Below are 27496 nucleotides of genomic sequence, written 5' to 3' on the forward strand. Positions count from 1 at the left end.
TGTTTTTCTTTTGTCATTGATGTATTTGAAGAAGCCCTTCTTGGTGTCCTTGACATCCTTGACCAGATTGAATTCCAGATGTGTCTTGGTCTTCCAGTGCTCTTTTTTTTTTGCCAGACCACTATCAGTATTTTAAAAGAATGTAATTAAAAGCAAGATCCAAGACTAAAATTAATCAAAACCTGCGTATTTTCAATGTTTTCCTATTTCTGACAACAGCAAAAAATCTACAGGTTAAAATAACTCCCTGAGGTGGAAATATTATTTATAGCTCAGCCTTTCTTTCTTCATAAAGAACTGTGTGGTAAGCATATATTTAGAAATTAATTGAAAAATAATAATAACAAAGAATTATGAGAACTTTTCACCTCTGTGAGTAGCTTTTTCTTTTCCCCTAGCAGTCCTGAATATGGAACAGGGAAACAGGTGTCATAAATCCAGAAAATAATTATTCCCCATTTGCTATATTATATTTTATTTGTATTCCCTGGCTGTTATTTTATGTTAAATCTGCAAGTTCTCTTGTTAAATTTTAGTTTTCACCCCAGCAAATGAGGACATAGCACATAACCACTGTTGCTGCAGAGATTTATTTTCCAAAGCTTAATTACTCTCTGGTTATGTTCATGAGAATATTAAACATTTCTGATAGTTTTTGGTAACTGTGAATTTTTGTGACAGACTTCCTTTCTAATTGAAAATAACTGCTCTATCAGGAACAAAATTTTCAGTTGTTTTTCCATCAAAGGTTTAATTTATTTTTGTGTAAAACCAAGTAAGGTTTTGGCTTTTAAGGTCCAGGTAACCTGCCCTTTCTGTTATGTCCTTGAGGAAAAAGAGCTTCATGATGTTTGCCTCAGACTGGAGAGTTTGAAATAAATGAAATTTTGATCTATGACAGAACCTGTTGCCTTCAGTAGTGAAGACACGGTGTCCTGTGTACCTACTGGACATAAAGGGGGAGATGGTAACTGCCGTAGGGGGAGATGAGGGAAGAGATCAGAGAGAATAAAAGCAGCTGGAGCAGGTGTACAAATCTGTAGGCAGCCTCATCAGATGTCTCTCAAGGAATAGTTCAGGAGAATAGGGCAGAACCTTGCAGACAAGCTCAGAGAACCACAGTCGTGGATTTCTCTTTTCACTCCTACATTTTAGATGTCATTATGCCATTCCCTTGGTTATGTTTTACACTGTCAGACCAGGTACTGCTTCCTTCTGACAGGTGCCTTCAGCCAGGGTGAGAGGTGAGAGGCTGCAGACTGTAATACCACACTGGTCAAAGGCATGCCAGTTATTGCTCATCAACACAAGTATTTGCAGTCATCTTAAGTGTGGGCCTGAAAATAACATTGCTGTGTTAGCCTGCCTCTAAGCCTCTGCTAAAGAGGATTACTTCTGGTCATGTTATACTGCTTCCATCTCTGGACTAAGATTTTGCCCATTTGCTTGAGGTCTCTGAGCCCTGCTTTACTGAAGCTGGAGCAAAATTCCCTTCCATTTAAAGTTGCAGAGGAGCACAAGTTTACATAGACTCCAGGACAGCTGATTGTGGAGAATGAATAATCTGAGTTTAAGTCGGGAGGAACTGCTGTTCTTTGTCCCATCATGAGCACAATCATCATCTGTAAGACCTTTTCTCCAGTAAACCCTGGCTTTCAGTCTCAGAATTCTTTCTTCACAGTCAAATTTCTTTGTTTCTAATTTTTTTTCAATGATCTTCGTAAATAGATTGAAGTAGATGAATAAAATTCATCCTCTGTTGATTCCAAAGACTTTTGTTGAGCAGTAATATGAGACAGGCTTGTATTTAGAAAGCTGATATGGTTAAAATTTCAGGAGGTAGATGATGGTTCAAGATATGCTGGGTGTAATAGGAGAGCTGGAGGGAAAGCACACATTACCCACCCAGTGGAAGCAGAGTATTTAGCACAGCATGGAGGTGTGTTCCACCAGGTGATTCAAAAGCATCTACCCTGCCTTGGACTGCTGCCCCAGCTCTTATCTTGTCCAAATGAGAGGCAGACCAGACCATTTCTCTACCAGAGGTGACTGAGACCTGCCCAGCAGGGATGCAGAGTTGACCAGGTTAGCAAGCTGGGGAGAGCACCAGGCTGGGTTGGAGACACACTGACTCACTGTTTCCAGCAGGTAATTTTTGTCAGTGCAGCTCCTCAGGCCTTTGTTAGAAGTGAAAACAGCTTTGCCCATGGGCACGTTCTCTAAGGAGAGCAGCTGTTTTCATTAAAAAAATCTGTACCAAGGAGACATTTTATCAGAGTTCTGGCCAGAACCACGGTCCCCACTTCATGCATCTATTTGCAGGTGTTTCAAGAGGGGGAGTTGAGAGAAGGAAAAAAGCAAGGCTTAGCCAAAAGTAGCATGACTAACAAATTACTCATAATTGAGGTTTGTTAATTGCATAGAACCCAATTAAATCTTTCCACATCTGAAATGGAATAACTTATGCTCACAGCAGAGCTGTTTAGCTATGAGATATTTCTGGTGACACTTGTCTGTTGATTTGCTGTTAGATAACTTCTTGGCTTGGGGCCAGAAGGACTGAGCTAAGAGACTTTTTGTACATGTGTTTGCAGCACATTTTTACAAAGGGTTGCCAGAGTTTGGCCCATGATGACTAGTGAGTGGATTTATTACATTATTATTTTAGATTGTTATATTATTATTATGCATGACTGACATAGTGAAATTCTTATGTTGCAGAACTATTTAGAGTTCATATAAACCAGTAAGCCAGAGAGGCATTTTTCATAAAATTCCAACCTAAAGTGCAGATTTTATGTAATTGAAAAGTAATAATTTTATGTAGCATCTGCTAGAATAAGAATATCCCCCCAAATATGTTGCCTCAAAGTAGACTTAGAAAAAACCTTTCCTGTGGTTCTAAAAAAAGGCAAATGACCAAAACCCCACCATTTCCAAGTGTGTGTGCCTCTTCCTTTCTTAGTTCCAGCTGGGACCACAAGTGGAAATACCAAAATACCACAGAAATGTAGTTCTTGTGGTACTTCCAGCCCCAGCAGAAGCAGGATCTATTAGAAATCTTCCAATAAATCATGTTTTCATGAGATTTCTAACCCATCATTGCAAGCTCAAAAAGTTTGAATAATAAACCCAGCTCTGCTTGCCCACCTCATCCTCAGGACATTTACCTTTATATTCAAGGACTGGTCTGCCTGAGATACAGCTGATGTTCCTTCTGAGCCATAATATATGTTCAGTTGACATTAAATTCAGGAATAAATTGGATTAAATCTTGTTATGAAAGACATATTTAACTTTGGCCTTCTATTTCTGATAGCTTCAGGACTGTTTGTTTGTTTGTTTGTTTGCTTTCCAGGACAAAGGCTGAGCACTTTGAATGCCCATGGCAGAAGAGCAGCATCCAGCAATTTGGATGCACACCTGTGTGTGGACAGGTTAGAAACAGTGTTGTAAGAGGGAGAAGAAAGAAGTGCACACAGCCTGACCTGCACCTGAACTGGCAATGGTAGAAGAGAGGATTCCCTGGATGAGCTGATGAGTAAAAGAAGAACTGTCAGAAAAGCCGTCTCTCTGGTGCACCCTGACCATCCTCTGGCAAACAGCTTTTCCTTGTACAAAACCCACAAAGCCCAGCACCAGCTTCTGCTCTTACATGGCTCAACATGTAAGACACTGGGTTTTTGGGGCTGGCTGAGCATATGAGGAGGGCTCACCAGATCAACTCAGCTCGGTCTACAGGGTGGTGGTGCAATCAGGTACATTTCTCTGTCCTTTAAGGACAGAGCTTTGCTGAAACCTCTGTAAGAAATCAGGTCAGTGTGAACGCACTGAAGAGACTTTCATTGTTGCTGGTTGAAATTTCACCACAGACAGATCATAAGATTTTCATGACCTTGTGATTTCTTTTGTGAGTGGTGGTTGTGCAACAGATCCCCTGGTAAGATAAGACAACACGAGGGTTTACACAAAGTAGAAAAGTTCACAAGAGATATGGCTTGCCACCCTCCACCTTTAAAGAGGTCACAGCTACATTTCAGACTCAAAAAAATAATAAAGTAAAAAATCATCAAGATTTTTATTCTCATTTGAGGTTGAGTGTGATGCCAGGTCTACGGTTTTAATGCCTCTCTCTGTGCTAGGAAGATGACTGGTTGAAAGCAGCAATTATTGGCAAACATTTCTTTGCTCCCCAGCAGCTGGGTCTGAGTAAATGGATATATCCATGGTGACTACTTTTGTGGCAACAGCTTCCTTCCATGTTCCCTTCATGCTGCTGTTGAACAAGTCTGAGATGGCTGTGAGAGCTACCTTTGCATAGCTAACCTCCCAGGTTCCTGGTAAAAGAGGAAAAAAGGGAAAGCAGAGCTCACTTCTAGTATTATGACTAGGAATTCTGAGTAAACGTTTCAGTGTCTGTGTTGGAGGATGTGGCTGGACCTACCACCTCATATGTGATATTGCTGGACAGATGTCATTTCTGCTTTCTGCAGACTCAGCATTTCCCAACCCTCTAGTGCCTGCAGACCCAGTCTGTTGTTTTTTTCAGTGTAGACTGTCACATGTGCTCAAGCAGAAGCATTACTTTTATTCTTGTGCTTTTGTCCCTCTCATTTGAAATGTGAACATACCTGCTTGCTTTTTGGTGTGGAAACCATTCCTAATTATTTAGTGAGTTAGAAGTCTGAAGAGACACAGACCTTTGAAATATTTTCTTGGTGTGTGGGCAAATCTAGCAAGAAGTTTATTATAAGGTGTATGACCAATTCTTGCTGGTATGCAGATTATGAACTGTTTTGACTGCTTGCAGTCACAAATGCTTTGTCCATTTTTTCTTTCTTTTGCATTTAGTGTAAGATCTTTTGAGCATTTATATTAGTTTTAAAATAAAACACAAAGCATTTTGCTGATCATGTGAAATTCTTCAAGAGCGGACGCATGCATACATGCACATGTGCACACACAGAGATATGTATATATATATAGCTTAGGAAAGAAATATTTTCTTTAATAGCATGGCTTGTATGGACAATAAAACGCCCACTAAATATAGTTAATATTATAAGTTCCCGTAATACATCTTAGATTTCAGAAATTTAGAACCTGGCTGTTAAAAATGACTTTTGATACCCCTGAGAGTATAATTTTTCCTTAAAAAAAGAAGAATATGTGTTGAACTGGTCACTGGTTTTCCCTCCAACAGGAAACCTTTCTGTAAATATTGGGTATAATGATGTGTTTATTAGTTTTAATTCACTACTCTGGTTAATAGCTCCCTGTCTTGTGAGCACAGAGATGTGTTGCATGTTCCTTCTCCTAAAAATTTCATCAGAAAACAACAGACTTGGCAATAAAATAGGGGAAAGAGGATGTTTGTTTGGAAATAATTGGGGTTAGCCTCCTGTTCTAAAATCTTGTGATGAGAAGAATGTTGAGCCCTTTGTGAAGTATGCCCTTCATAAACAGACTGAAGGGATATTTGCATATGAGAGCTGAACAGGATGGTTAATGTAGGGAAAGCCTGAGAGAGTGTGCTGTGATGGTGAGAGCTGCAGCCAGCGCCATGCCCAGAGCAGGGGTGTGGGTCCTGATGCACAGCTGAAATCTAAATCATCCAGGATGAAGAGATGAACCAGCAGTGACAGACAGTGGTTACTATGCAGCAGGACCTGGGTGGCCTGTGGTTTAATAGCTCCCTAGCCAGCAGTGTGTCCTTAAAATCATCTGAAAAGCAATCAGGGGCTGCTTGTCATTGCTGGAATTACTTAATAGCCGCCTTGGAGCTGCCTTGGGGCAAGGCAATGAATTGCACTCATAGCTGTACATGGGATCTTTTCCCAGGTCCCAGATCCTTTCACAGGCATGGGAAGGTTGTACTGGTCCCACAACTTTGTACCTCTTTTTTTTTAAATAGGCAGAAGAAGGCTGACTGTAAAATTGGCTTCTTTCATTCTTCATGAGCTGATTGATTACATCTGAGATTTCTGGGGAACAAAAGGATAATTTCAAGGCACAGTGGGGTAGTTCCTAGCCTCTGTATGCTTCTGGGCTTTTTCAAGGTGTTTTGCAGAATAAATCTGGACCTGTCTTGCAGTCTTCTTACTTGTATGGGCAAGTTGGGAAAAGTTTTACTGGAATCACCCATCTGCTTTCAAGAAGGTAACTCTGGGTTGAGGGAATGCAGAAGTTCAGCACTGCTCCCAGCTGGCAGCCTACTCTTTTGAAAAATTGTTGCTTAAGGCTGTTCAGCTCAGGATGTCTGCCTGTTCCCCTTCAGAGACTCTTGGGGAAATATTCTAAAAAGTGTGTGAGAAATTTATGTTGGGCCCCTTTAAAGATACTTATGGTAGTTTATGCTCTTGGATCTTGAACTCTCATCGGATGTTAAATGAGAGAGCACGCAGGAATACGATCACAAAACCATGGAGAAAATGTTTGGATCTGTCGAAGTTTCTGCAATAAATGTGAGAGGTCAGTTTACAAAGAAGCTCACTATTTATCTGCAAGAGGTGAAAGACATCTGTATCATCTATTTCGGAAGAGTTGCTGTCTCTAAAGGTGTGGGGTAGATTGTGAAAAACCACTTGGTGTTGCCAGTGATGATGGGAGAGCAGGAAAACTTCAGAAGGAATGTTTAGGAAAGGAGGTTCTGATCACATGGATCTCAGCAGAAAGCTAAGCAGGCTAATTGTCTGAGCCAGAGTAATTTAGGGAGTTATACAGGGGAAGATAAAAAGACAGTAGAGAGAGAATTATCAGGAAAAAGGCACATGTTTGCAAGTAGAAGAGAAGGTGTAGGAGATGACCTTTGTTAGCACTCATGACTGAGTGGTGAGGAGCTGGGTTTGCCAAGACAGACATGGATGGATTGGTCAGTTGGGTAGGGGAAGAACTAGAAGGCTTAGTCATGGAACAAGTGGGAGAAGGACAGGACAGGGTGGACTGGATCATGGAAGATAAGAGCAGAACAGTCTTGAGAAGAGGAAATAAAGAACAATTACCAACTCCACAGGTGAAGTCAGTCTGTTTGAACTCACAGTGGTGACAGAGCTCCTGCTGCTTTGAGGAACATGTGTTCCCTCAAAAGAAGATTGAAGCACACAGACACATTTTTTATGCTCTCCCAACAACAACCAACACTGGGCAGAGAATTTTGTCCATGTCTTCAGTGATGCCTCTAGAAATTGTCTTCTGTCAAGGAAATCCACACATAATTCCTAAATGCTGCTGTAACTGGCATGGTAGAAGTGCTGAGACAGGTGGAGGTGGGCTCTGTGCAATGAGAGGTAAGATTTGGTATGTTACCTGCACCACAAGCAAATGTCTCAGTTGTGTGCTGTAGTTCCTGTGGTCTGCCTGCTGCCCTTGGGAAGGTTACAAGGGCTTTCAGTGCAAAAAGGGGCAAATATGTCCTGACTTGTAGCTGCATAATAAGGCCTCACAGAGTCTTCCAGCCAGTTATTTTGATGGTGTATTTAGAAAGTCTTTCAAATATGACCTTTCAACTACTGATGCCATCCTGTAACTTTCACAAAAGTGACTGTGTCAACTGCATCACATGGCTGAAGCTAGACTGATTTTCAGCCATGTGATGCTATTTTATCACCCTCAGGACAAAGGTTAAATCCTTCCTTTCTTTTCTCTGTTAGGCACCACTTTCTTTGGTCCTCTAACTGCTGAAATTCCTGAGGACCACAGAGCTAAGAGATTTTATAATCCACTGTGCGTTTCTCTGATGAAGAACCCTCCTGGTGTGCTTCACACAGCAGAAACAGAAATACCTTCACACAATGAAGCAATCATTCTTCCCTGTCAGGGTCTGAACGTCTTGATTCTCATCCTGCAGCAGGTTTGGCAGGCAACAAATCCCCCAGTTTGCACAGGGCAGTGGCCAGCATAATCTTTCTGCATTTTAAAACATTCTTTAATGCTGGTCTCTCTGCATTCAGATGGTAACTTTAGCTGACATAGGGTTTTGTAGAATATTTGAATTGCAGCCTATTGAAACTCTACCACACTGAGTTTATGAATATATTTATTGCAGTATAAATGTGTTATTTTTCCCTTTATTTATTATTGTATGAGCATGTTTCTAATACCTCTTCTGTGACTTATTTGGAGGCTACTGTTTCCTTTTTCTTTAGATGGGGGTATGTGCATTATTGAAAGCTTGAATACAAAGTGGATGGCATTGAGATAAAGACTCAGTTTTTAAACAAACCCAATCAAGCCTGTAGACCAATTGGACAAAACAAAATAAGTGTAGTATCATATTGCATATTATATGATGGTGTAATTAAGTAAATGAATAAGTATTGGATGCACAGCTGGATTAAAGTGAATTTACTGAAGGTGAGGATACTTCCTGTGTGTTTTTTCACTCTAATAGATTTCAAGATTTTGCATGTGCAAAAAATCATTCTCTTTCTAAGTGAAAACAAATGTAAAATTGATCACATTTTGTAAAAAAGTATGAAGTAGGTCATGTTTAAAATCCGAGTTTTAAATATTCCCTTTTCTGCCGTTTCTGGAAAACAAACAAGAAAAACCAGGAGCAAAACCCAACCCTAATAGCAATTATGTGAACCTTGGAGAGACACTGTAAAAATCTCATGCTAAAAGAGGAATTATGGCAACCCAACTCACTATTTGCAGCATGCATTAGCCATGCTGGATGCCCACTGGGCATGGGGGGTGTGATGCCCGGCTGAGCAGTGTCCCCAGTGCTGCTGGTGATGCTGCTCTGCTCTGCTGACACTGGTGGAGACTGATTTGAGGGACCTGTTGAGACTACCAGAAAACAGGGTGGTCTCTGGGAAACAGGCTGGGGCTTGACAAGCAGAAAGGCAGCTATGCTTCTCCCTGTGCCACTTGTCACCTTGTTGCTCTGACACTTCAGACCCCCAGTGGCACCCAGCCCATAGCCACTTGCAATGGGGATGGTCCTTCCTGGCCTTGTGCCCAAGCACTGGGTAATTGGGTTAGAGTGATAGCAAGGCAGGGGTTGGGGCAGAGAGGGGAATGTGGGTGAGGGTGGGCAATGGGAACTGGCATCAGATGGGACCTGAGGACTAGATCTGTCTCAGGATGCGTCCTAATGGCTTCTCCCAATTCACAGCTGCATAACTCATGCTAGAGTCAGGTTATAATATCTCAGGCATGTGATTCACATGAGTGTGAAGGCCACTGGATACAATTACACATTTATTTTCACCTACTACTAAGGGAATTTCCATTCACTACGACGTGAGCTGGTTACCCTTGCTCTGTACTGTTTCACTATTATTTTTCCTGACAATTCATGTCTAAGAAACACAAGACAGAGAGAGACTTAATGTTATGTGAAAGGATTTTCCTAGGGTAACTGTATTTAGTCTTTGCTCAAACTGAACGAATAACTTTGATCTGTCAACTGTGAAAAGTAAACTGGGTGCGACCTTCCGTCATCGGCTAATCGTCTCACTTAATGACATCTGTTAACTTTGTTCTGATATTAGATCATGGTCTTTCTTTGTACTGTCAAGATTTTTCATTCAAGGTCTAATTATTTCACTTTATGTGTATACAGATATCTTGGGAGTCAGTTGCACCTAGTACGAAGATCATTTTTTCTGTTTTGAATCCCAAAAACTGATCACAGTGGTCAGATCGACGTGGCCTTTTAATGGATAAAATATGCCAGCTTAAAGTCCAGCATTGTATCTCTGTCTGTCTCTACCCCTCAGTTTCTTATAGGCACTGTATTTACTTTTATTCTTAAGTGTGAGAGGAGGAAAAGGGAGAATTGTTTCTGTCCCAGTAAAGTGATATTTCAATACTTGAAAATTTGATTGATTTGACCTGTTGCACGCATCTGAACTACCCCACAGGAAGGAGGAAGAAAATACTGGTTTTCAGTCTGTCCCTTTCCCTTTCAAAGTTTTTTTTTTTTTTTTTTAGCCTTTTAATAGTGACAAAGGCATGGGTAGATGGCATTTTGGGGGATTAATGGCCATTTGGGGTTAATGCCCTAAGGCTGTCTGTCCCTCAGCTCTTTCCAAACAGTGATTAATCTCCAGGGGAATGTGTGTGCCCTGATCGCTACTCCTGATAATGCTCATCCTTATAGTATAGATCAAAACATGTGGACTTATTGTAGTAATGGCCATGTTCTCACCTCCCAGGCTTTGTTCAATTCAGTCAGCCACAGCTTAAGCCCCTGGTATCTGCTCACATTCAGTTCAACAGGCGTTTGTCCTTTGGTCTAATCCTGAATGTGTCCAGTGTTGCTCACCAGTGTTTGTGAACACTGTCTTCTCTAGTAACTCTAAAATTTCCCCTTAGAATGTTGGGGCACTCAGTTCCCTTTCCCTCTGCAATAGCACTGGAGGGGTGGGACCACTGAACAGTGCAAAGACAAGAACTGGAAACTGGCTTTTGGGGTGGGAGGACAGTAGCCAGGTTGATGTCAGGAGAAGCATTGCACGACTATGAACTCTTGTGCCCATTTCCATTTTCTGCCCCAAGCCAACTCTTAATTTGTTAATTTGCTGTACTCTCTTCTTTGCCAGGTTCAGATGAAAGTAAAATGGTCAGTTAAGTGAATTCCACCATCTGTAGAAGACCAGTGCCTGTCAGTAACTCAGCCCATACTGACCAGGTGAGTAGGTCTAATATTTTTCAGATACTTTCCCAGGGATAGCAAAGGAGTACAAGTTGCAGAATATCACATCAGCTCTTAAAGATAGGCCAGGTTCTGCCTCTGTATTAGGGGATTGTTTCCTTGGTTATATTTCTTAGTACCTTGTCTGTCCTGATTTTCCATTTCTGTAACAGTTTATTCTACATTACCTCCTGTGGGAGATTATTCCATAGTCTTCACTGGGATCCAGCCTCATTTGAATTAACATTTCATGCATTTGGAGTAGGAGTATCTAGTTCAATATCTGGTTATAAGTAAAACTCACAGGTTAGGAAAAATGTGTGGAAGGTAGCAAGACTGTTACATGTAAAGGCTTTAAATTCTGAGAATCTGAATTAAATGTTTCAGTACACTCCTGACTCTTTAAAAACATATTACATGCTGAGAAGTAATAGAAGAAAAAATAAAACCACAATGGCCATATTTTCTACTTCTGTCCCATGTTTGAGTCCATGTGGTATTTTTATGTGGTATCTAATCTCTCTGTGAGCACCTCCCTGAGCTGTCCTCTGGGTTTTCAGCATGCATTCTTTCCCCTTTAGGAAAAGGATTGTGTCTTATAAGTAAACATTGCCACTGTTAGATCTTTATAGTCAGTAGAATGTGTGTGAATTTTGATTTCATAGAATAGGAGGTTTTCTTTTAGTTTATAGCTACCAAAAATGCTATCTTTTTAGTTTATTTTTGGTCTTGATAAGACTTTTATATAGAAGTTACCAAATAAGTGATATTATATATTATGTTCCATTTTCACAATGGTTTATTATACATACTTACAACTTTTCACAGCTTCCCAAGTGGCTGTTTTTATTATTCACTCTTCCAATGATTGTGATGGGCTACCATGGAATTAACAAAACCTATAATCACTGATCCCTTCTGTGCATATTCCCAAATCTAGTTTGAAAAGCATGAAGGCTATTCCTGTAATTCTTAATGAACTCCAGACACTCTTGATGACAATAAAAGAAAAAGCAAAACCATTAGCAACTTGCCAGAACAGTGGAGTAATAGCCAGTCAGGGCTATTGGGAACTGTGGAGCTATTTGGAAACAAATTATAATTTCACCAGACAAGCTGCACAGATCTATTCTACTTTTTTTCCCCTTAAAGTCTTTCTCCTCTTTTTTTCTCTCCCTCTTTCATGCTGACCATATTTGCCAAAAAAAGCCTAGAAAGCATGTGGAGATTTCATTCACACACATCAGAGTGGAGGACTTTCATTGTGGCATTAGTAGCTAAACCTTTTCTCTTATCTCATTTCCAAGTGCACCTTTGCCTGTTCAATTTATAGAAACATTCACTATTCTTGGAGAAAAAATAGCCAGTATTAAGTAGGCATTCTAAATTAGCAGGAGTACTGACTTTCCTAGGGGAATGCGTTTAAACAAGAAGTGTAACTTTCAGCCTTCTTTTGTTTTTAAGCATTTTACCTTTTTAGTACATGCTTATTTTAACCATCTCGTGTTGTGTAATAATCTATGACTTGGTTCATTGTTCTGTATTTGTGAACTGAACATTCAAGTTCTGTTTTCTTCTATTCTATTCTTTATTAAAAAAACCCCAAAACCAACAACAACAACAACAACAACAACAACAACAAAATAAACCCAGAATATCATGAACTTGATCTTAACCAACCTGAGAAGACACATGCACTGACATTTAGGGGTCTGCCAAGAACCTCTCCCCAACAGGTAAAGTATCAAAGAGCCAGACAGACTGTGTTTTTGATGCAAGCTGCAGAAATTAATAAAGGATATAAACACAACTGGAGAGAGGGATTCCTTGTCAGTGACTGAAAGCCACCTCAGGGCTGTCCTTTTTATTCAAGTGCCCAGTTTAGAATTATGAGAACACCACTGAAAGTGATGTTGGTGGGAACTACCTGGTGAAAACAGGACTGTTGGCACTGCTAGATCAGGTCAGACATAGCACTCTAGATTAATTTAAAAATCTTAAATTCCAGCATATTGCTGGGTACCTGTGATCATGCTGCATCTCTCTCTTACAATGAATAAAATGTCACTGCATTTTTAAAAGTTCTTGTTCTAGTGAATCCTGCTGGCTTGTACTCATCCAGGCCAGTGAGAGTCAAGCTGACCCTTTCTAGCAGGCAGAAACAGCACACAGGTACAGGCTGTAAACATTAGAAAGCTTCCGTGTCCACTCCCAGAATATTTGATATGAGAAGGCAGGAATAGAAGAGCAGTTGTGGTGGACTGGGTCACAGGGTGAATACCCAGCAATAACTGCAGTGAATGCTTTGGGGAGAGTATAAAAAGAAAGTGACATATTGGAGTTAGAAAACTAGTTCAGGTGTTTCCCTTTCTAGAAGACAGGGAGAAAATCATCACCAGTATCACAAACAGAAAGATTGTCCTGTGCACTGTATACACACGTGCATGTGGCAATGAAATCCTATGAAGAAAAATTTTGGAAAAGAAAAGAGGCAAGGAGAGGAAAGCCATCACAGCTCCCAATATTATTATCAGAAAAAATCCTTCTTCAATCCAACCCTCCAGAACATTCACTTATCTTTGCAAAGCCTATACAATGACTTATTCTGCTCTAAGAGATACCCTTGGAGTGAAGTGACTCATCCTGGATCTTTCAGCTGTGCACACACAGGTCAGTAGGTACCCACAGGTTACCTTACTTACCTGGTGTATTCTGAAAGTTAGTTTGTAGGAAAAGACAGTGTTTGCTACCCAGGAACAGAGACCCTGACCTGGACATCTGCAATTTAAGGGAAAAAAACCCCTTAAAGCTCTATTTTAGATACTGATGCCTGGAAACTAGGCAAGAAAAGAGTACTCCATAGTATAAGGCCTGCAGAGCAGGTATTTTTTTATTCAACACTGGGAGTGAGGGGGATAGCTCCACCACAAACTCAGTTGTCCATTCTTTGCACAGTACTAGATTTTACAGTTTTTTATTTAATGTGCATATTATACTTTCCTAACCTTCATATTACAGCATAATTTCTAATTACAAGATTATGGAAGCCCTTGTAGCATGTGTGTGGTTTCTGCATGAGGTGGCCATCAGCCTCCTGGTTGTTTTTGATGAAGGCTCAGAAGTCTTCCTCAGGCTTGGACTTCTCAACTCTATTTTCTGCACAACCTCTGTAAGATTGTCTGCTCAAATAGTCAGTGGTTAGCTTTTGCAGTTAGCTTTTTCTGCTAAGTTTGCTGATTTCTAAAAAGTGCTTCATTCACATACCCTGTTACAAAAGAACTATTTTTTTTCTGAATACCTACAGCTTTTTGCTTAGCTCAAGCATTATCTCATTGCCTCGGCATCAATGCTTCCCTGCTAGCAAAGTGGGTAAGACTTGATACAGGGCAGGGGGAGTGGGACAAAGCATAGTCTTGTCCTGACAGAAAATGCTGGAAGAGGGGACAGCCATGATGGTCCAAAACTGCTTGGATATCCCATGAGAGGTGATGGCCATATGGGACTCAAAGATGGAGAAGAGGTTAGGAACTTCATGGTGGAGAGGGAAGAACCAGATCCTTGAAGAAGCTCTCTTTGCAGTAGGATGAGGTAATGATGAATAAACATTCTGTGAGAGGACACTAAGAAGAATAGCAATCATGAGCACCTTAGGGAAACTGAGAATCTTGATCTATTTTTGCTTCTGAATGCAGGGAAAGGCGGGCATGAGAGCTGCAACATTGTCCTGTGGCAAAAGGCGAACGTGGCCTGGTAAGTGTGATGAATGGAGCTCTTGCTGTTGAACAGTACGCTTATGACCAGGGCAAGGAACGGTTTACTTCAATTCCCAGACATATCAACCATGCAAATGATGAATTTTGGGATGATGATGCTCACATGGAATAATTGACTTAAACTTGACTGAGTCTTCTCTTCCGAAAGCTCAGTGCATATGGGCTATTCTCTCCACTATCATTCCAGTTGAATCTTTACAGACCTTTGCTTTTCTGATGGGTCTTTTGCTTCTTTTTCTCTTAGTCTCCCCATGCTGCTGTCTCTACTTTAAATTATTTCTCTTTGTTGTTGCATTTTTCTACAAACACCTTGGAAATTTTGTCTGAACTATCTTTACTTTCTGGGGAGTTGGCCTGATTTATCGAGTTTATTCATTAAGACTTGCTCTTCTTTCCCATCTTACCACATTTCCCTTGGTGTAATACTTTTTTTTTGGTGTAATGTCTTTTTCTGCTGCTTAATGTTCTTGAGTGTTGGTGTAACCTATGTGGATTGTTTTTGACCACATCTTCCTTTCTGTCTTCTGGCTCTTGCCTGTTCTTTCTGTTGAATTCATTGAAGCCATGTGGTTCAAGTAAACAGAATAGGCCAAGTTCTTGTCTGTATTTTCTGCTTCTAGTGCCTGGTCTCAAGACTGTTATCGCTATGAATACTTTAGGTTACTGGTATCTGAACAGATCCCTTTATTTGCCTTATTTTTAAACTGAATGGTTAGGATCTTTTAAATTATTCACCAGTGTTAACCAATATTAGAGCAGAATAACCTCAGTCAACAAAGTAATTTTCTTTTAATGAGTTTTCTTCATTGAAATTCAACTCATAAAATGTTCTAATTGCAAAAAGGCTGGTTTTCAAACTTCAGTTTTTTTCATATTAAATGCCACATTACTTTCAAACATGTCTAGGATGGTTTTTAATTCCTTTAGGTACTCAACCACCTTTTACATTGCTGGATTTGAGGAGAGTAGGTTTTTAGCTTTTTGACTACATAAGTGTAGAGCCTTTACAGAGATTATCTAAACTATAGGTATGAGCTCAGATGAGACATTTTAACATTCACATTTCCCTTTGATTTCAAAGTAATCTGAAGCTGCCCAGGCCTTAGAGGAGTATGTTTTTGTGCTGTACTTCTGGTACGCCCTGGTTGGTAGTTATTTGCTGTCACAGGGATGAGTTGGGCTGTAACTGTCCTCACCCCAGAGGCTGTCTGGGTGTGAGTCAAAGTCCCTGCTCATTTGCTCTCTCTGACTTTTCCTGCAATGGATGATGGGTGTCATTCAGCAATTAGCAATAAAAAAAAAAGATCATGTAGAAATAATATTAAGTAGAAAAGAGGGCTTCTAGAAAGAGGGCAGAAAAGAAAAAAAAAGAGGGCAGGTTGCTTTTCTCTGCCAAACACATCTTCATTTGAATGAGGTAAAGCACAGATAGGTAAATAGTGGGCATGGTTTGAGACAGACTTGGTGCAGGCCATTGATTTCCATCTCAGTGTCACAATGGTAACTTTGGCCTAAAGCTTGACTTGAGAAAGTGGCCCATGGAATGAAGCAGAATATGGGCAAATACCTCATGACTGGTCTCCTGTGAGCTGCAAGAGTGCTGATCTCCTGTCTAGAGGAGATATAGCTGAGAAGTTGGAGTTTCGTATATGCTAAGCTGCTGTTGAAAAAAGTCCATTATCTCCTGAAAAAGATTGGTGAGTTTTGCTGTGCTCTTAGAAGGTGATGCAACCCTTGAGCAGGTGATCCTGATCCTTTCATGCCACCTGAGTGGTTCATAAACAAGGTATATAGTCTGCAGATGCCCATCAGCTGAGAGGGAATTATCAACAGAGAAATCATGGAGGTGCCTGCAGCCTCATACAGGCAGGACACATGGTGGAGCCTGCCTGGTTCATCCCAGCCCTCCTGAGCTGCCATGACTTTCCTATGCAGCTGTCATTTGAAATCTTGTGCACTAGAAGGCACCTCCAAGAGTGCTGGGCAGGTAGGTCCAGGTGAGACAAGGTGTGATGATAAACATCCTGGGCAAAAATGACACAAAGGTGAGGAGGCTCAGTGCTCCTCTGGGTACCATCACAGCCACTTGAAGTGGATGAATTATCTTGGCATAATCTGCAGCTCCTGGAGACTTCATACTGCCTGGAGCCTTATGCTACACCCACTAGGGGTTTGCATTCAAACAGCACATGAACGCAAAGTCTCGCTCCAAGAAATCCCTCTTTTTCCTTAGGGAGAAATTCCTCTTTCTCCTTTCTCCACCCCCCACTCCACTCCTGCTGTGCAGCACACAGAGATCTCTGCAAGCAAGTGTGCACCAAGTCCAGGCAATAAATGATTTGGTTGAAGACAAAGTATTTACAGGCTCTCAGGAGGCTCATTGTAAAAATCTGTGAATTAATTAATGTATAATAAGACAGCGCAGTATCTTCAAGGATTTCTTGTAGCCTTCTCCTAGTGCTTAGGTTAATGTTTCTCTTTGCAGCAGTCATCTCCATATATCTTCTGTAATGTGGTGGAATCAGAGCCTTGGTGAATTTTTTTTTTTTTAATTCTAGTTGCCAGACAGCTATAGACCAATTAATCTAGAAGTATGCACATTTGGGGATAATAGTCTCTTGTGACTCAGCAATGTAACAGATGGCAAAATATTTCATATTTATTTCCATTCCATTTCTATATTGGAAATGAACCCAGACAGTTTTTTTGGGTTTTTTTTGACAGTCAGACAACATCTGTTGAGAGCACTGTCAGCTGAATTACAACCTCGCTGGCAGGTAGTTGGGTAGACAGCATGAATTACTTTCAGCTATTCTGTATTCCTCCACTACATTATTTTCATTATAACTGCTGGATTTATGGATGTTGACTGGCTTTACATTGTATCTCTGAGAGTTTAAGTTTAGTCACATAAAGATTTGATGCATTAAGATCCTGAGCATTAAGTTGTGATATCAATGGATTTATTTGTGCTCATTCCTTAGCCAAGACCAATTAAAGGAAGAGATATTTCGGAGGGAACAGGCCAGGGGCTTGGAGGAGATGCACTTCACTGCCGTGGAAGGAGCTCAAGTGTGGGAGTGACTTGGAGGATTGAGTCCCAGGAGCTGGTGTGATCCAGACATATCACAGTCTGAGCTATCTGAGCTGAGCGGGAGGCTGCCAAGTGCTCTCTCTCCTGGTGCAAGCAGCATACTAGACTTCTGGCAGTTCCCAAACGAAATTTTTCCTGGGGAAGCAGGTGTGGAAGTTGAGGTCTTCCATGGTGAGAGGATGAGGAACTTGAGCAATGGAGGAAGCCTGATCTGAGGGAAGGGATTTGGTATTTTTGCACAAATATCAAAACTCCCTGAGCAACAGAATTAGAAATTTCATCTAGGCTTGTTGTCCTGTGTCTTGTGTGCCTCATCTCAGTGCAGTAAACTCCTTTCCTACCCTCCTGAGGACTATCCATACTGCCAGTCTACCTCTGCAACAGCACAGTCAATTCTGCCTCTGGTCTATTCCCCCTCCACAGTACTCTAAACTCTCTTACTTTTTTTCTGCTGTTGAGCAAGACACTGTGTGTGATTATCAGAGACACATACATATTAATTTTCTAGAGAACATTTGGCTGTGTACTGGCCATCTGCTGCCAAACAGATTGAACAACAGCTGAGTTCTTCTGCTGTTTCCATCAGACATTTCAGATTTTCAGCAAATACTTGTGAGTGTCCTCTAAGATGTCTACTGTCTGCCAAATACAATTAGGGTAAACTGATGGACAGATAGGACAGACAGGGTAAGCACAGTTGTGGAAAACTAGGTTAAGAATCACAACAAACAAGTGAGTAATGAGGGAAATATTTGCAAAACATTAGTTTAATTCCTCGAGTTCTGTGCTGTATTTAAAAGGCTTTATTCAGTTTCTTCTTTGGGATAGTTCTTCTCTCTTTATTTGGTATTTAATATAATTTGCTCACAGCATACACATGAAGTCAGACCAGTTATATCCGCTCAAACATGCATATGTGTGTGTATATGTTTGTACAAAGGTATCCAAACCCAAGGGTGATCTCTGCTGTTAGTTATTAAAAACTTGAACTTTTAGAAACGTTTTAAGTTTCTAATCAGGATTGCTCTGTCAAACTGGATAAAAGCAGGGTGTACAAGTAAATAAAGTGCAAACACAGGCTTAAGTGAAGGGTTTAAGCAAAGAAATACACCAGTGCCCTGATGCCTGTCCGTGAGTACTGCTCTGAATGCCTGGCAAGGGGCAGACTGTATGTGACAAGGGCATGACAAATGGTTGAGCCTCAGGGGAGGCTTGGTGAGTGCCCCAGTCTGTTCATGTACCATGGGACAAGCAGAAGATAGCATGGAGTACTGCTGGTTCCTTTTGTGGAGTGAAACTAAGGCATTTGCCAGGAGCTGAGCCTGCTGGTAGAGATGACTATCTCAGAGGTCAGAGGCTCTGGATGTCCTGCCTTTGCTCTACCTGTGAGCTCTTGCCAAAGAATGGAGGAACTTTATGTTCTGCATGGCTCACTTGTGTAAAAATAAAAATTCGAGCAACCATTATTTCTCTAAATTTCTCAGTAATAATGAAGTTTGCTGCACAGCCATTGTCCCTGCATAAAGGACCAAAGACCTCTGTATGTATTCAAAGCTTCTATCATTAAATGATTCTCGTTATTTTCCAGTGGCTCCGGTGCTTTAAATTTGTCTGTACACTTCAAGAAACCCCAGAAATTACAAATTTTAGTTGGAAAAATGGAATGTCTCTTTGGTCTCCCTTCTTGTAAAAAATGGATGTTCTGGTTGCTAAACAAAGTTTATTTAATTCCAGGTAGAAACTACAAATAAATACTTAAACATGTGCAATAAGGCACTGCTACCAAGTAGCTAACTAAACTATAGGTTTAAGACTTCTTAAAATGTACTTTTTCTTTTTTTTTGTAATCAGAGGATGGCTTGAGTTTTTTTACTGTTTTGTGCATCACACTGCAGTTCTGATGGCTACAATCTGGCTTTTAACAAATCTTTTGTGGACTTTGTTGATTATCAAGGCGTGATTTGTGTGGAAAGCATTTCAAAAACAAGGGTGAATTTTTGTCTTAGATGTTATTTTAATTGAACCATGGTTACAGCTCTTCACAGATACTTCATTTTGCTGTTGTTTTATTAGATTATGAAGGTTTTAAGACAAAATGTGGTGCTCTTTTTAACCATGAAACACAGCACTGTTTGAATTTTGTAAAACAAGGAATCCCAGTGAAGTTCAGAAGCCTGCATGGCCACTGACCACCTGCTGACATGGGTGAATCACTTGCTGATCCAAATTCACCTGAGGCAAAATTTTGCTTTAAAACTGATACATATATCTTAGGATGCAAAACCACATCATATCTTTAATAAATTCTCAGTTTCTTGTCCAAAACTTTTGGGGTTACAATACCCTCAAGACAATAAAAGTGCAAAAAATAAGCTTCATGATGCCTTTGTCAATCCCATTATGGCGGGCATTAAATCCCAGACTTGGTACAGGGACTATGAGGTGGCTGCTAGATGGACTCTTCCACACACCCTGTGTCTACAGGTGAATTATTGTAATAGGAATATTACATTCTACATCTGTAATAAAAAGAGAAAATAAAATAATATAAAAAACCAGTTAAAAGGTTGTTCCACCTCCTCTGGAAATGGAGGGGAAAACTCTCAGTAGTCAGGGGTATTTGGTAGCTGGAAAGAATGGGGATGCCATTAATGAGACAAACCTACAAGGCTGAAAGAGAAAAACATGCATGAAAAAGCTGCAGAGCATGAAATCCAAGCTCCATCAGCCATTTAGCCTGTTGAAATCAATGTCTTGTGTTCCACAGGAAATCAGTAGAGCTGGAGGACTTAGCTCTACCTAGATAGTGTAAACAAAATTAGCAATGAAAAATAGTGTGGATCAAGGGGTGACACGAATAGATCTTGTAGCTAGGGTTTAGGGAATTGCTGCAGACAAGTGTGTCCTTTTAATTGCCCTTTTCACATCCTTTAGATAAAAACAATGCAGAGGAGTAATCTCAAGAGGAATATAGTTCTCTCTAAATGTGAAAGATGTTAAGCAAACATTCTTCTGCCCATAGAGACTGTAAAAACTCTTCTCACTGTAAAGTTTGCATGTCATCTCCTGTTTCTGTACTTAACTGAAGAAAGCAAAGGCTAACAGAAGTTTAGGAATCACATGGGAAAGAGTTTCTTTAGTCTGTGGATCTTTCAGACCATGGGAAGCCTTCTGGGCTGGGAAGAATGTGAAATATTCCCTTGATTTGGCTTGCCCTTTGTTATGCCTTTCCCAGACCACTTGTTGACAGCAATTTTGTCATATCAGAACATGGCTGGAATACGGTGATTTTACTAGAATGTAACCAAAATAAAAGCACTGTGAGGATGATGTGTCTGCGTTCTGTCTATAGTTATCCTATCTTTTTCTTTCTTATCTTTCCTATATTGCTATGGAGAGAGATAAGTTCAGTCTTTGAGGGAGGGTGCTTCACACAAGTTGGGCGTGAGGCAATGCCAAGCAGAGGCTCAATGAAGTCTGTAGCAAAGTTCAGCAGGCATCACTGATGTGGGATTTCTCAGGTATGAAAATGTGAACAAAAACCAGCTTCACTTACATTCTTCCAAAAACACTTAAATATAGTAAATTATGTGTAGTGTAAATTAGTAATATTTTATTTGGAGACACAAAACCCCAGTAAGAGGAGCGGCTGAGCACAGGTGAGGTGGGAGCTGATGAAGCGCTGAGGAAGTTAGAGTTTCTCTTGTTGGCCTGGGGAGTCAGGTCATCAATGTGACATTTCTCATCTGTACTTCAGGTTTGTTAATTTGTTGTTCTGTTTTATTTGTTCTTACAACAAATTAATGCGTGCTGTTCAGTGGGACAGTCTGGAGTCTCGCCTGTTACTGCCTGACCAGCTCAAATTGCCACTGACCTGTCTTGTACTCCTGTAAGGAATTACAGCAGCACAAAGCAGAGGCAAAGCTCTGAATCTCCACACCTTCCTGCATGACAGTGAGGTGAAGTCAAGGTGTAAAAGAAAGATACCCTCCACAGACTTCAGCTGACTTTGCAGTTAAGTTGGAGAAAGAAATAGGATATGTGCAGCCTGACTGACAGCGTGGAAATAACCCTGACCTTGCCAACAGTTGTACCTGAGCCAGCCTGTCTGCACATGAACTATCCTTTAGAAACTGCTGAAATCTTTTATTTGTTCAGAGAAAATGTATGTTTGAAGGACTCAACCAAAATGGTATCTTCAGGTGACAAGGCTGTGGTTCTGCCTCCTTGCTTCATCTGGAAGAGCAGAGAAAGCATGTGAACAGGCAGTGGCTGATGCAGAAGATCCTCTGGAAGCTGTCTGATGCTGACTGTTCTCCCATGGGACTGGTAACAGGGCTGTGGTTCCTGGGGTGCCCCATTTACCTCCAGCATGATGGTGCTTCTGTAACACAGGCAGACAGAACTGAAGTGTGGGGACACAAATGTCTGAGCTAACAACCTGTACAAACTGAGCTCCTTGCATAAGGAAAGAAGCTTCAAATTGCACAAAATCCACACTGTTGTCTGCTTCAATTTTCAGATGTGCCTGTAGAAGTGGTTTTAATGCCTTACATATTGAAAAATCGCCATGTGTCCTTCAAAGTCCTATTTCTGTGCCTGAGCTACTATTTCTGTGCTATTTGGGATTAAGTCTGTTGTGTGCATGTTTAAAAGTCAGTATATGCAGATTAGAATGAGAAATACATGAAATGTGGAGGTGTTTAGAATTTCCGTTTCATTTCCATCTGAAATGTTCAGGTATTTTTTAATTATAGTTATTTCACCTCAATTATTGCACCTAACTATAGAGAATCAGACTGAAGACAAAAGTTTTTTCAAAGACTGTATTTGCCCTTTTTTTCTCTTTCACCATAGCCTGAGATATCCTTCTGTTAAAATGTGGTGTAGGATTCCCTTTATGACGTTCTGGTGCATTGTTGTGAAAGGAATTATCATGTTGCAAATTCAATAACCTCCCTTCAGGATCAGTTAGCAAGAAATCATAGGTCATAAAGGAACAAAACCTTGTTAAACTTAATATCCTCAGTAACAAAGCAGGAAGGGCAAGAGCACTTCTAAAAATTTTACAGGTTTTGGTTTTAATCAGCTTTGAAAATTTTGATCTAATTTGAAACGTTGAGTTTCAGATGATTATTCTGCTTTCTGTAACACAGAAAGTTTGTTCATAAGGTGAAAATCCACTATGTGCCAAGACTCAGCTTAGAGAATGTTTTTATGGCTATCTAATAAACTTTGAAAATATGGGTTTATAATGGAAATACTGACTGACTTCTTATTCTAACAACACTGGTGGATGCTGCTGTAATGTACTGTGTAATTTATAGGAGTCACCTGTTAAGCCATCTGGGACAGAAAGTTTCCCAACTTCTAAAATGCTGGTAACTGGATTAGCCTTATAAACTTCATTTTACAATGATACCAAATGCATCTATGCCAGCCCATCATATTCTTGGGCTATCATTTCATATTTATAAAAAAAAATTAAAAATACCTTTTTAAATTACTCCAGTATGAGTAGTAGTGGAGGTTAGAAGGGTGATGCTGGTGCTTTGATTTATTGTTTATAGGTGTCATATGGAGTGAGTCCTGGGGTGAAATAAAAGTTTCTGTTGTTACTCCTCAGATAGGGAAAGTGCTGGGGTTTTTTAAAAGGGACTTAGGGCTTTTAAAAATTGGCTACACTATATGAGTCCACTGGGCCTTTCCTAGACTGGAGGAGTGAACAGAATGAGAGGTAAATGTAGAAAGAAAGATGATGAATGATGGGAGATAATTAATGGGGGATCATTAATAGGCATCAACAAAAAGCCCTTAGCAATGTCTCTTGCAGTAGTAAACACTTGAATTTTCCTTGGAAGCCAGTGATCAATGAGAAGCAATTTTATTTTGTCTCTTGTTTGTTTTGTTTTGTTTTCTCCAACTTTTTTTCCTTATCTATAATAATTTTAATGTTTTCTTTGTTCAGTTTCATAGTACTCGGAGTAAAAGGTGTTTGTCGGCAGGACTTCCAACTCAGCATTTGGGATTCTTCATGTAATTTATCATGGAGAATTTCTGTTACTTCGTTAGAAGAAACATCCATTTTTGCAGATGATGTGATGAAGCTAAAGCACTGAACTTCAGGTGGTCATTACAGACATTTTGCATGGGAAATAGAGCAATATGAGCTTTTAGCCCCACATTGCAACTGTACTTAACATTTTGCACTCCTGTTGAAGTGTCTATGAACGTAACTTGGCATTTTCACCCCAGCTGTTGCAAGGTGTTGCTCAATACTCCTAAACAGATGCTAATGTCCAGTGAACATCCAGCTAGCAGTAGTCTTCAGACAGCCTGACAGACAAGCTCTGGCCTTGTAGGAGAGCCAGATGTTTCTGGGCAGCCTTTTGGAGACTGCGGAGCCGACTCCTACGGGAATAATGAGCATCCCAAGCCTCAGTGCTTTCCACACCATATGTAAGAGGCATGTCGCCCAGCTTTGTCCTCCCTGAATACATGTAGGGCAGATGAAACATTTATGAAAAATAAGTCTGAATGAGAATTCCAGCAAAAGGAAAGCCCCACAGTCCAAAGGCAGTTCTCCACCCTCAGGAAGCAGGTGAAGAACTGACTGAAACATCCAAACCAGATAGCAATCCTATTGCTTAATGTGCTACTGGCAACTTCTCAAGAATTATGGTGATGGGGTGCAATGAGATTGTACATATGTTGGCATGGACTTGTATTCCCTGGTGCCTTCTCTTTATTTTCATTTTTAGGTTTTTATGTATCTTTCAGAACTCTAGACGCTCTATCAAGGTACTTGAAGCTTTACTTAGTCTGCTGCTTGGAAATATGTGAGGATTTGGGAGTCATAATAGACACGCAGCTGAGAATTAGCTCTTGGTGCAATGCTATGAAAAAGGAAGGTGGTGCATATCAAGTCAGTACAGGGAGATGATCTCCTCTCCTTGCTTATTATTTACAGGGCTAAAAAACTGCGCTCTTGGACTGGAGTACAAGAGTGGAAAGGGTCATTAACACCTGAAGATGTAAAAAACATGACTTAAATGCTTCTCTGAATATTTACTAAGATCTTTCACTCAGTGGAAGTGCATAGCAGTTAAAGATTGTAAGCTCAGTAACAGAGGCAGAACAAACCCCTGGATACTGTTTAGCACCAAACACCAGAGAAAGGAGACAAATACTTAAGTGATGCTAGGAAAATGACCGAGCTATCAAGGGAAACACCGAGTTTTATATCTCCTGAATACTTCATACCAAGACTTGTTAGAGAATACATATATGCCAAAAAAATCCTGGGGCTCAGTAAAAAAAGCAGGTGAATGGAATTATATGGTCAGTGTTGTACTTCTGGTCTTTAGGAGTAGAAGTACAAAGCAAGGTGAGTTTAAAGAGAGCTAACAGCCTGCTGCAGGGCAGACTTAAAAGAAGACAGAGCACAGGCAGCAACTGATGGTGATCATAACTAATTTTTTTCTATTTTTAGCTCTGTCTTTTCAGTGACTGCATTCAAAGATGGCAAGAGACCACGTACCATTACGTAACCATTTGAGTGAAAAGAATTTTCCTCAAAAGTACTTGGGACACTAAGCAGATGGCAGCAACTTAATCCAATCCAAAGAAGGAATAAGTGAAATCACTCAGTCAGTTACATTCACTGGGGAAACTTTCTGATTCTCCCCGATCTAATGGAAAAAGAAAACATTACTGAAACTGCCACATATATGTATTTGTATTAAAGCACAGCAATCAGTTGTCTTTTGTTTTCTTAAATTGATGTTATTGAAAAAAATATGCTTTTTTGTTTTTTTATTTCCTTTTAAAATCTTCCTTAACATTGTTTCTTATCATAGTTGATATTAATTGGATTGATACTGATACACAAATGCTGTCGTTTGTAGCTAGTTTGTAGCTTAAGATCAGATGAATTGCAAACTCTGTCTACTTGGATTGCTGTTGTGTTTTTCCATGGGAGTCACCAGAAACCATGGTTGAGCACTTGCACCTGCCCACAAAGCCAGACTTGGAAATGAACTTCATGGAACTTTCTCAACATAACATCATAGAAAACACTTGGAAGGAGGAAAGCAGTGGGGTAGAGTTAATTCAGTCCATATCTAGGTGAAAATCAGGTGCTTCATGCTCTTTTGGCAAGGTTTGGACCTGCATCTGAGTCTGTGATAGTAGGTGACCACCTTTGAAAAAGCTCCTTTCCCTCTCCTTCCTTCTATGTATGACCTCTCACCTACTGTCTAAGGAGATGCATTTTTCATCTCTAGCCAAGGAGACTTCTACAATACCTCTGACAGTTTTAAATGCACCTAAAATACCAAATTCTAAGCTCCTAGGGAAATTACAGACAAATGTGTATTTGCTGAGCTATATTACACCTATCCTCATTGCTGTTCATAGTGACAGGTTCTTCTGCTGGTATCTGGATGCAAAGCAGAACATGCAGGAAGAATATGGTTACTGCTAATAGTTCACTCTCTGAAAATAATTTCTCCTTAAAATTAGTAGTTTTAATTTCCACCATTCAGTTAATGGTAAGGCACAATTTTAAATTCAGTTAACTTTCCAGGGCACAAGTCAGTGCACAGGTATGGCAAGGCAGAGTGTCACAGCCAGAGCTCATCCTGCCATCCCAGCCAGGAGCAGAGCAGATGGAGACAGCCCCAGGCATTGGGACAAGTAATATGTGACGAGGTCCCAGAAGTTATTATGGCACTCCGGGTCCTGGAATTCATTGCACATCCACAAAGGGTTTCTGTGCATGGATTTGTGCCAGGTGCCCTGGCCACATTCCACCCACTACTCCATGCTGATGTGCCAGCTCCATCACCTCCTCCTCTGCTCACCACCCACCTGCAAATGTGTTTGCAGGGACACATTCTGTGGTCCTTGGTGCTAAAACACTTCTAACCACTTCCCAGCTTCATCCCTGCCAGAAGTATACGTCCCTGCAGGTCACCAGTCCATATCAACCTGTTTAAAAAAAAAAAGAAAGGGTTTAAGCAAGATAATCTTTGAAAGGAATCTCTGATTTGGAATCATTGTCAACTTGGAGTTGTCTTCCAAGTCCTAGTCTTCCAGCTCCTGAATGTGTCAGCTTCCAAACCCTGCTGCCAGGTCTTCCTTCTTTTCTGTGTATCTGGTAACAAAATGAGATGAAAAATATTTTTTGTGGAAGAAATTGGAAAATGCAAGATACTGATTACTATTTTCAGCTTTGAATGAGCAGAAAGCACAGGATTGAATTTTGCCTGCAAAGAAGTTGAGAAATAATAATGTAGATGGAATCAACCTTCTCTCTGAGTCCCTAAACTTGGGAGCAATAGAAACACAGTTGTGTTTGTAGCCTTATTCTAATAATGTAATATACAAACTGAGCACGTGTAAGTAGAAAGCAGAGAATTTTTTCTTGAAAGTTTCACACTACCACAGAGAAAAGAAACATTAAAATTAAGAAGAATATCACTTCAGAATGTTTCACTTAGAGCTTAGTGTTCTTTTTATTTTGTAAATTAATTAAAGGAAAGAAGGTACAACTAGTAAAAATTACTGGAGAGTTTTTGCAAAAAAAGTCCTTTACACACTGCAGTATTTTATTCCTGTTCTTCACTGAGGAGAGCTAGGATTTATTTATTGTGCTGGATAAAAATATTGAACTAATAGTAGGTAATTTTGTATGACTTCATGTTATCATAAATTAATTCATTTTCAAATCAGATTCAATCAAACCTCAATTTATAATAATAAAATCCAGTTTTGCATGCCACTAGAGATATGTTCTACCAAAAATAACAGACTTCAGGAGTTAATTAAAGTATATTCTGTATGCAATATATGATTTTAAAATTTCCCTTCTGTACCATATAAACAATGGCCAGAGAAGGTGTGGGGTTTAGGTGGAATTATATTTAAAAAAAATATAAAAGAGGACTACATTGTAGGTTTTGGCTCAGTCCTACAGTAAGACTG

This window comes from Catharus ustulatus, chromosome 1 (genome assembly GCF_009819885.2).
Source record: "Catharus ustulatus isolate bCatUst1 chromosome 1, bCatUst1.pri.v2, whole genome shotgun sequence".
NCBI lineage: Eukaryota > Metazoa > Chordata > Aves > Passeriformes > Turdidae > Catharus > Catharus ustulatus.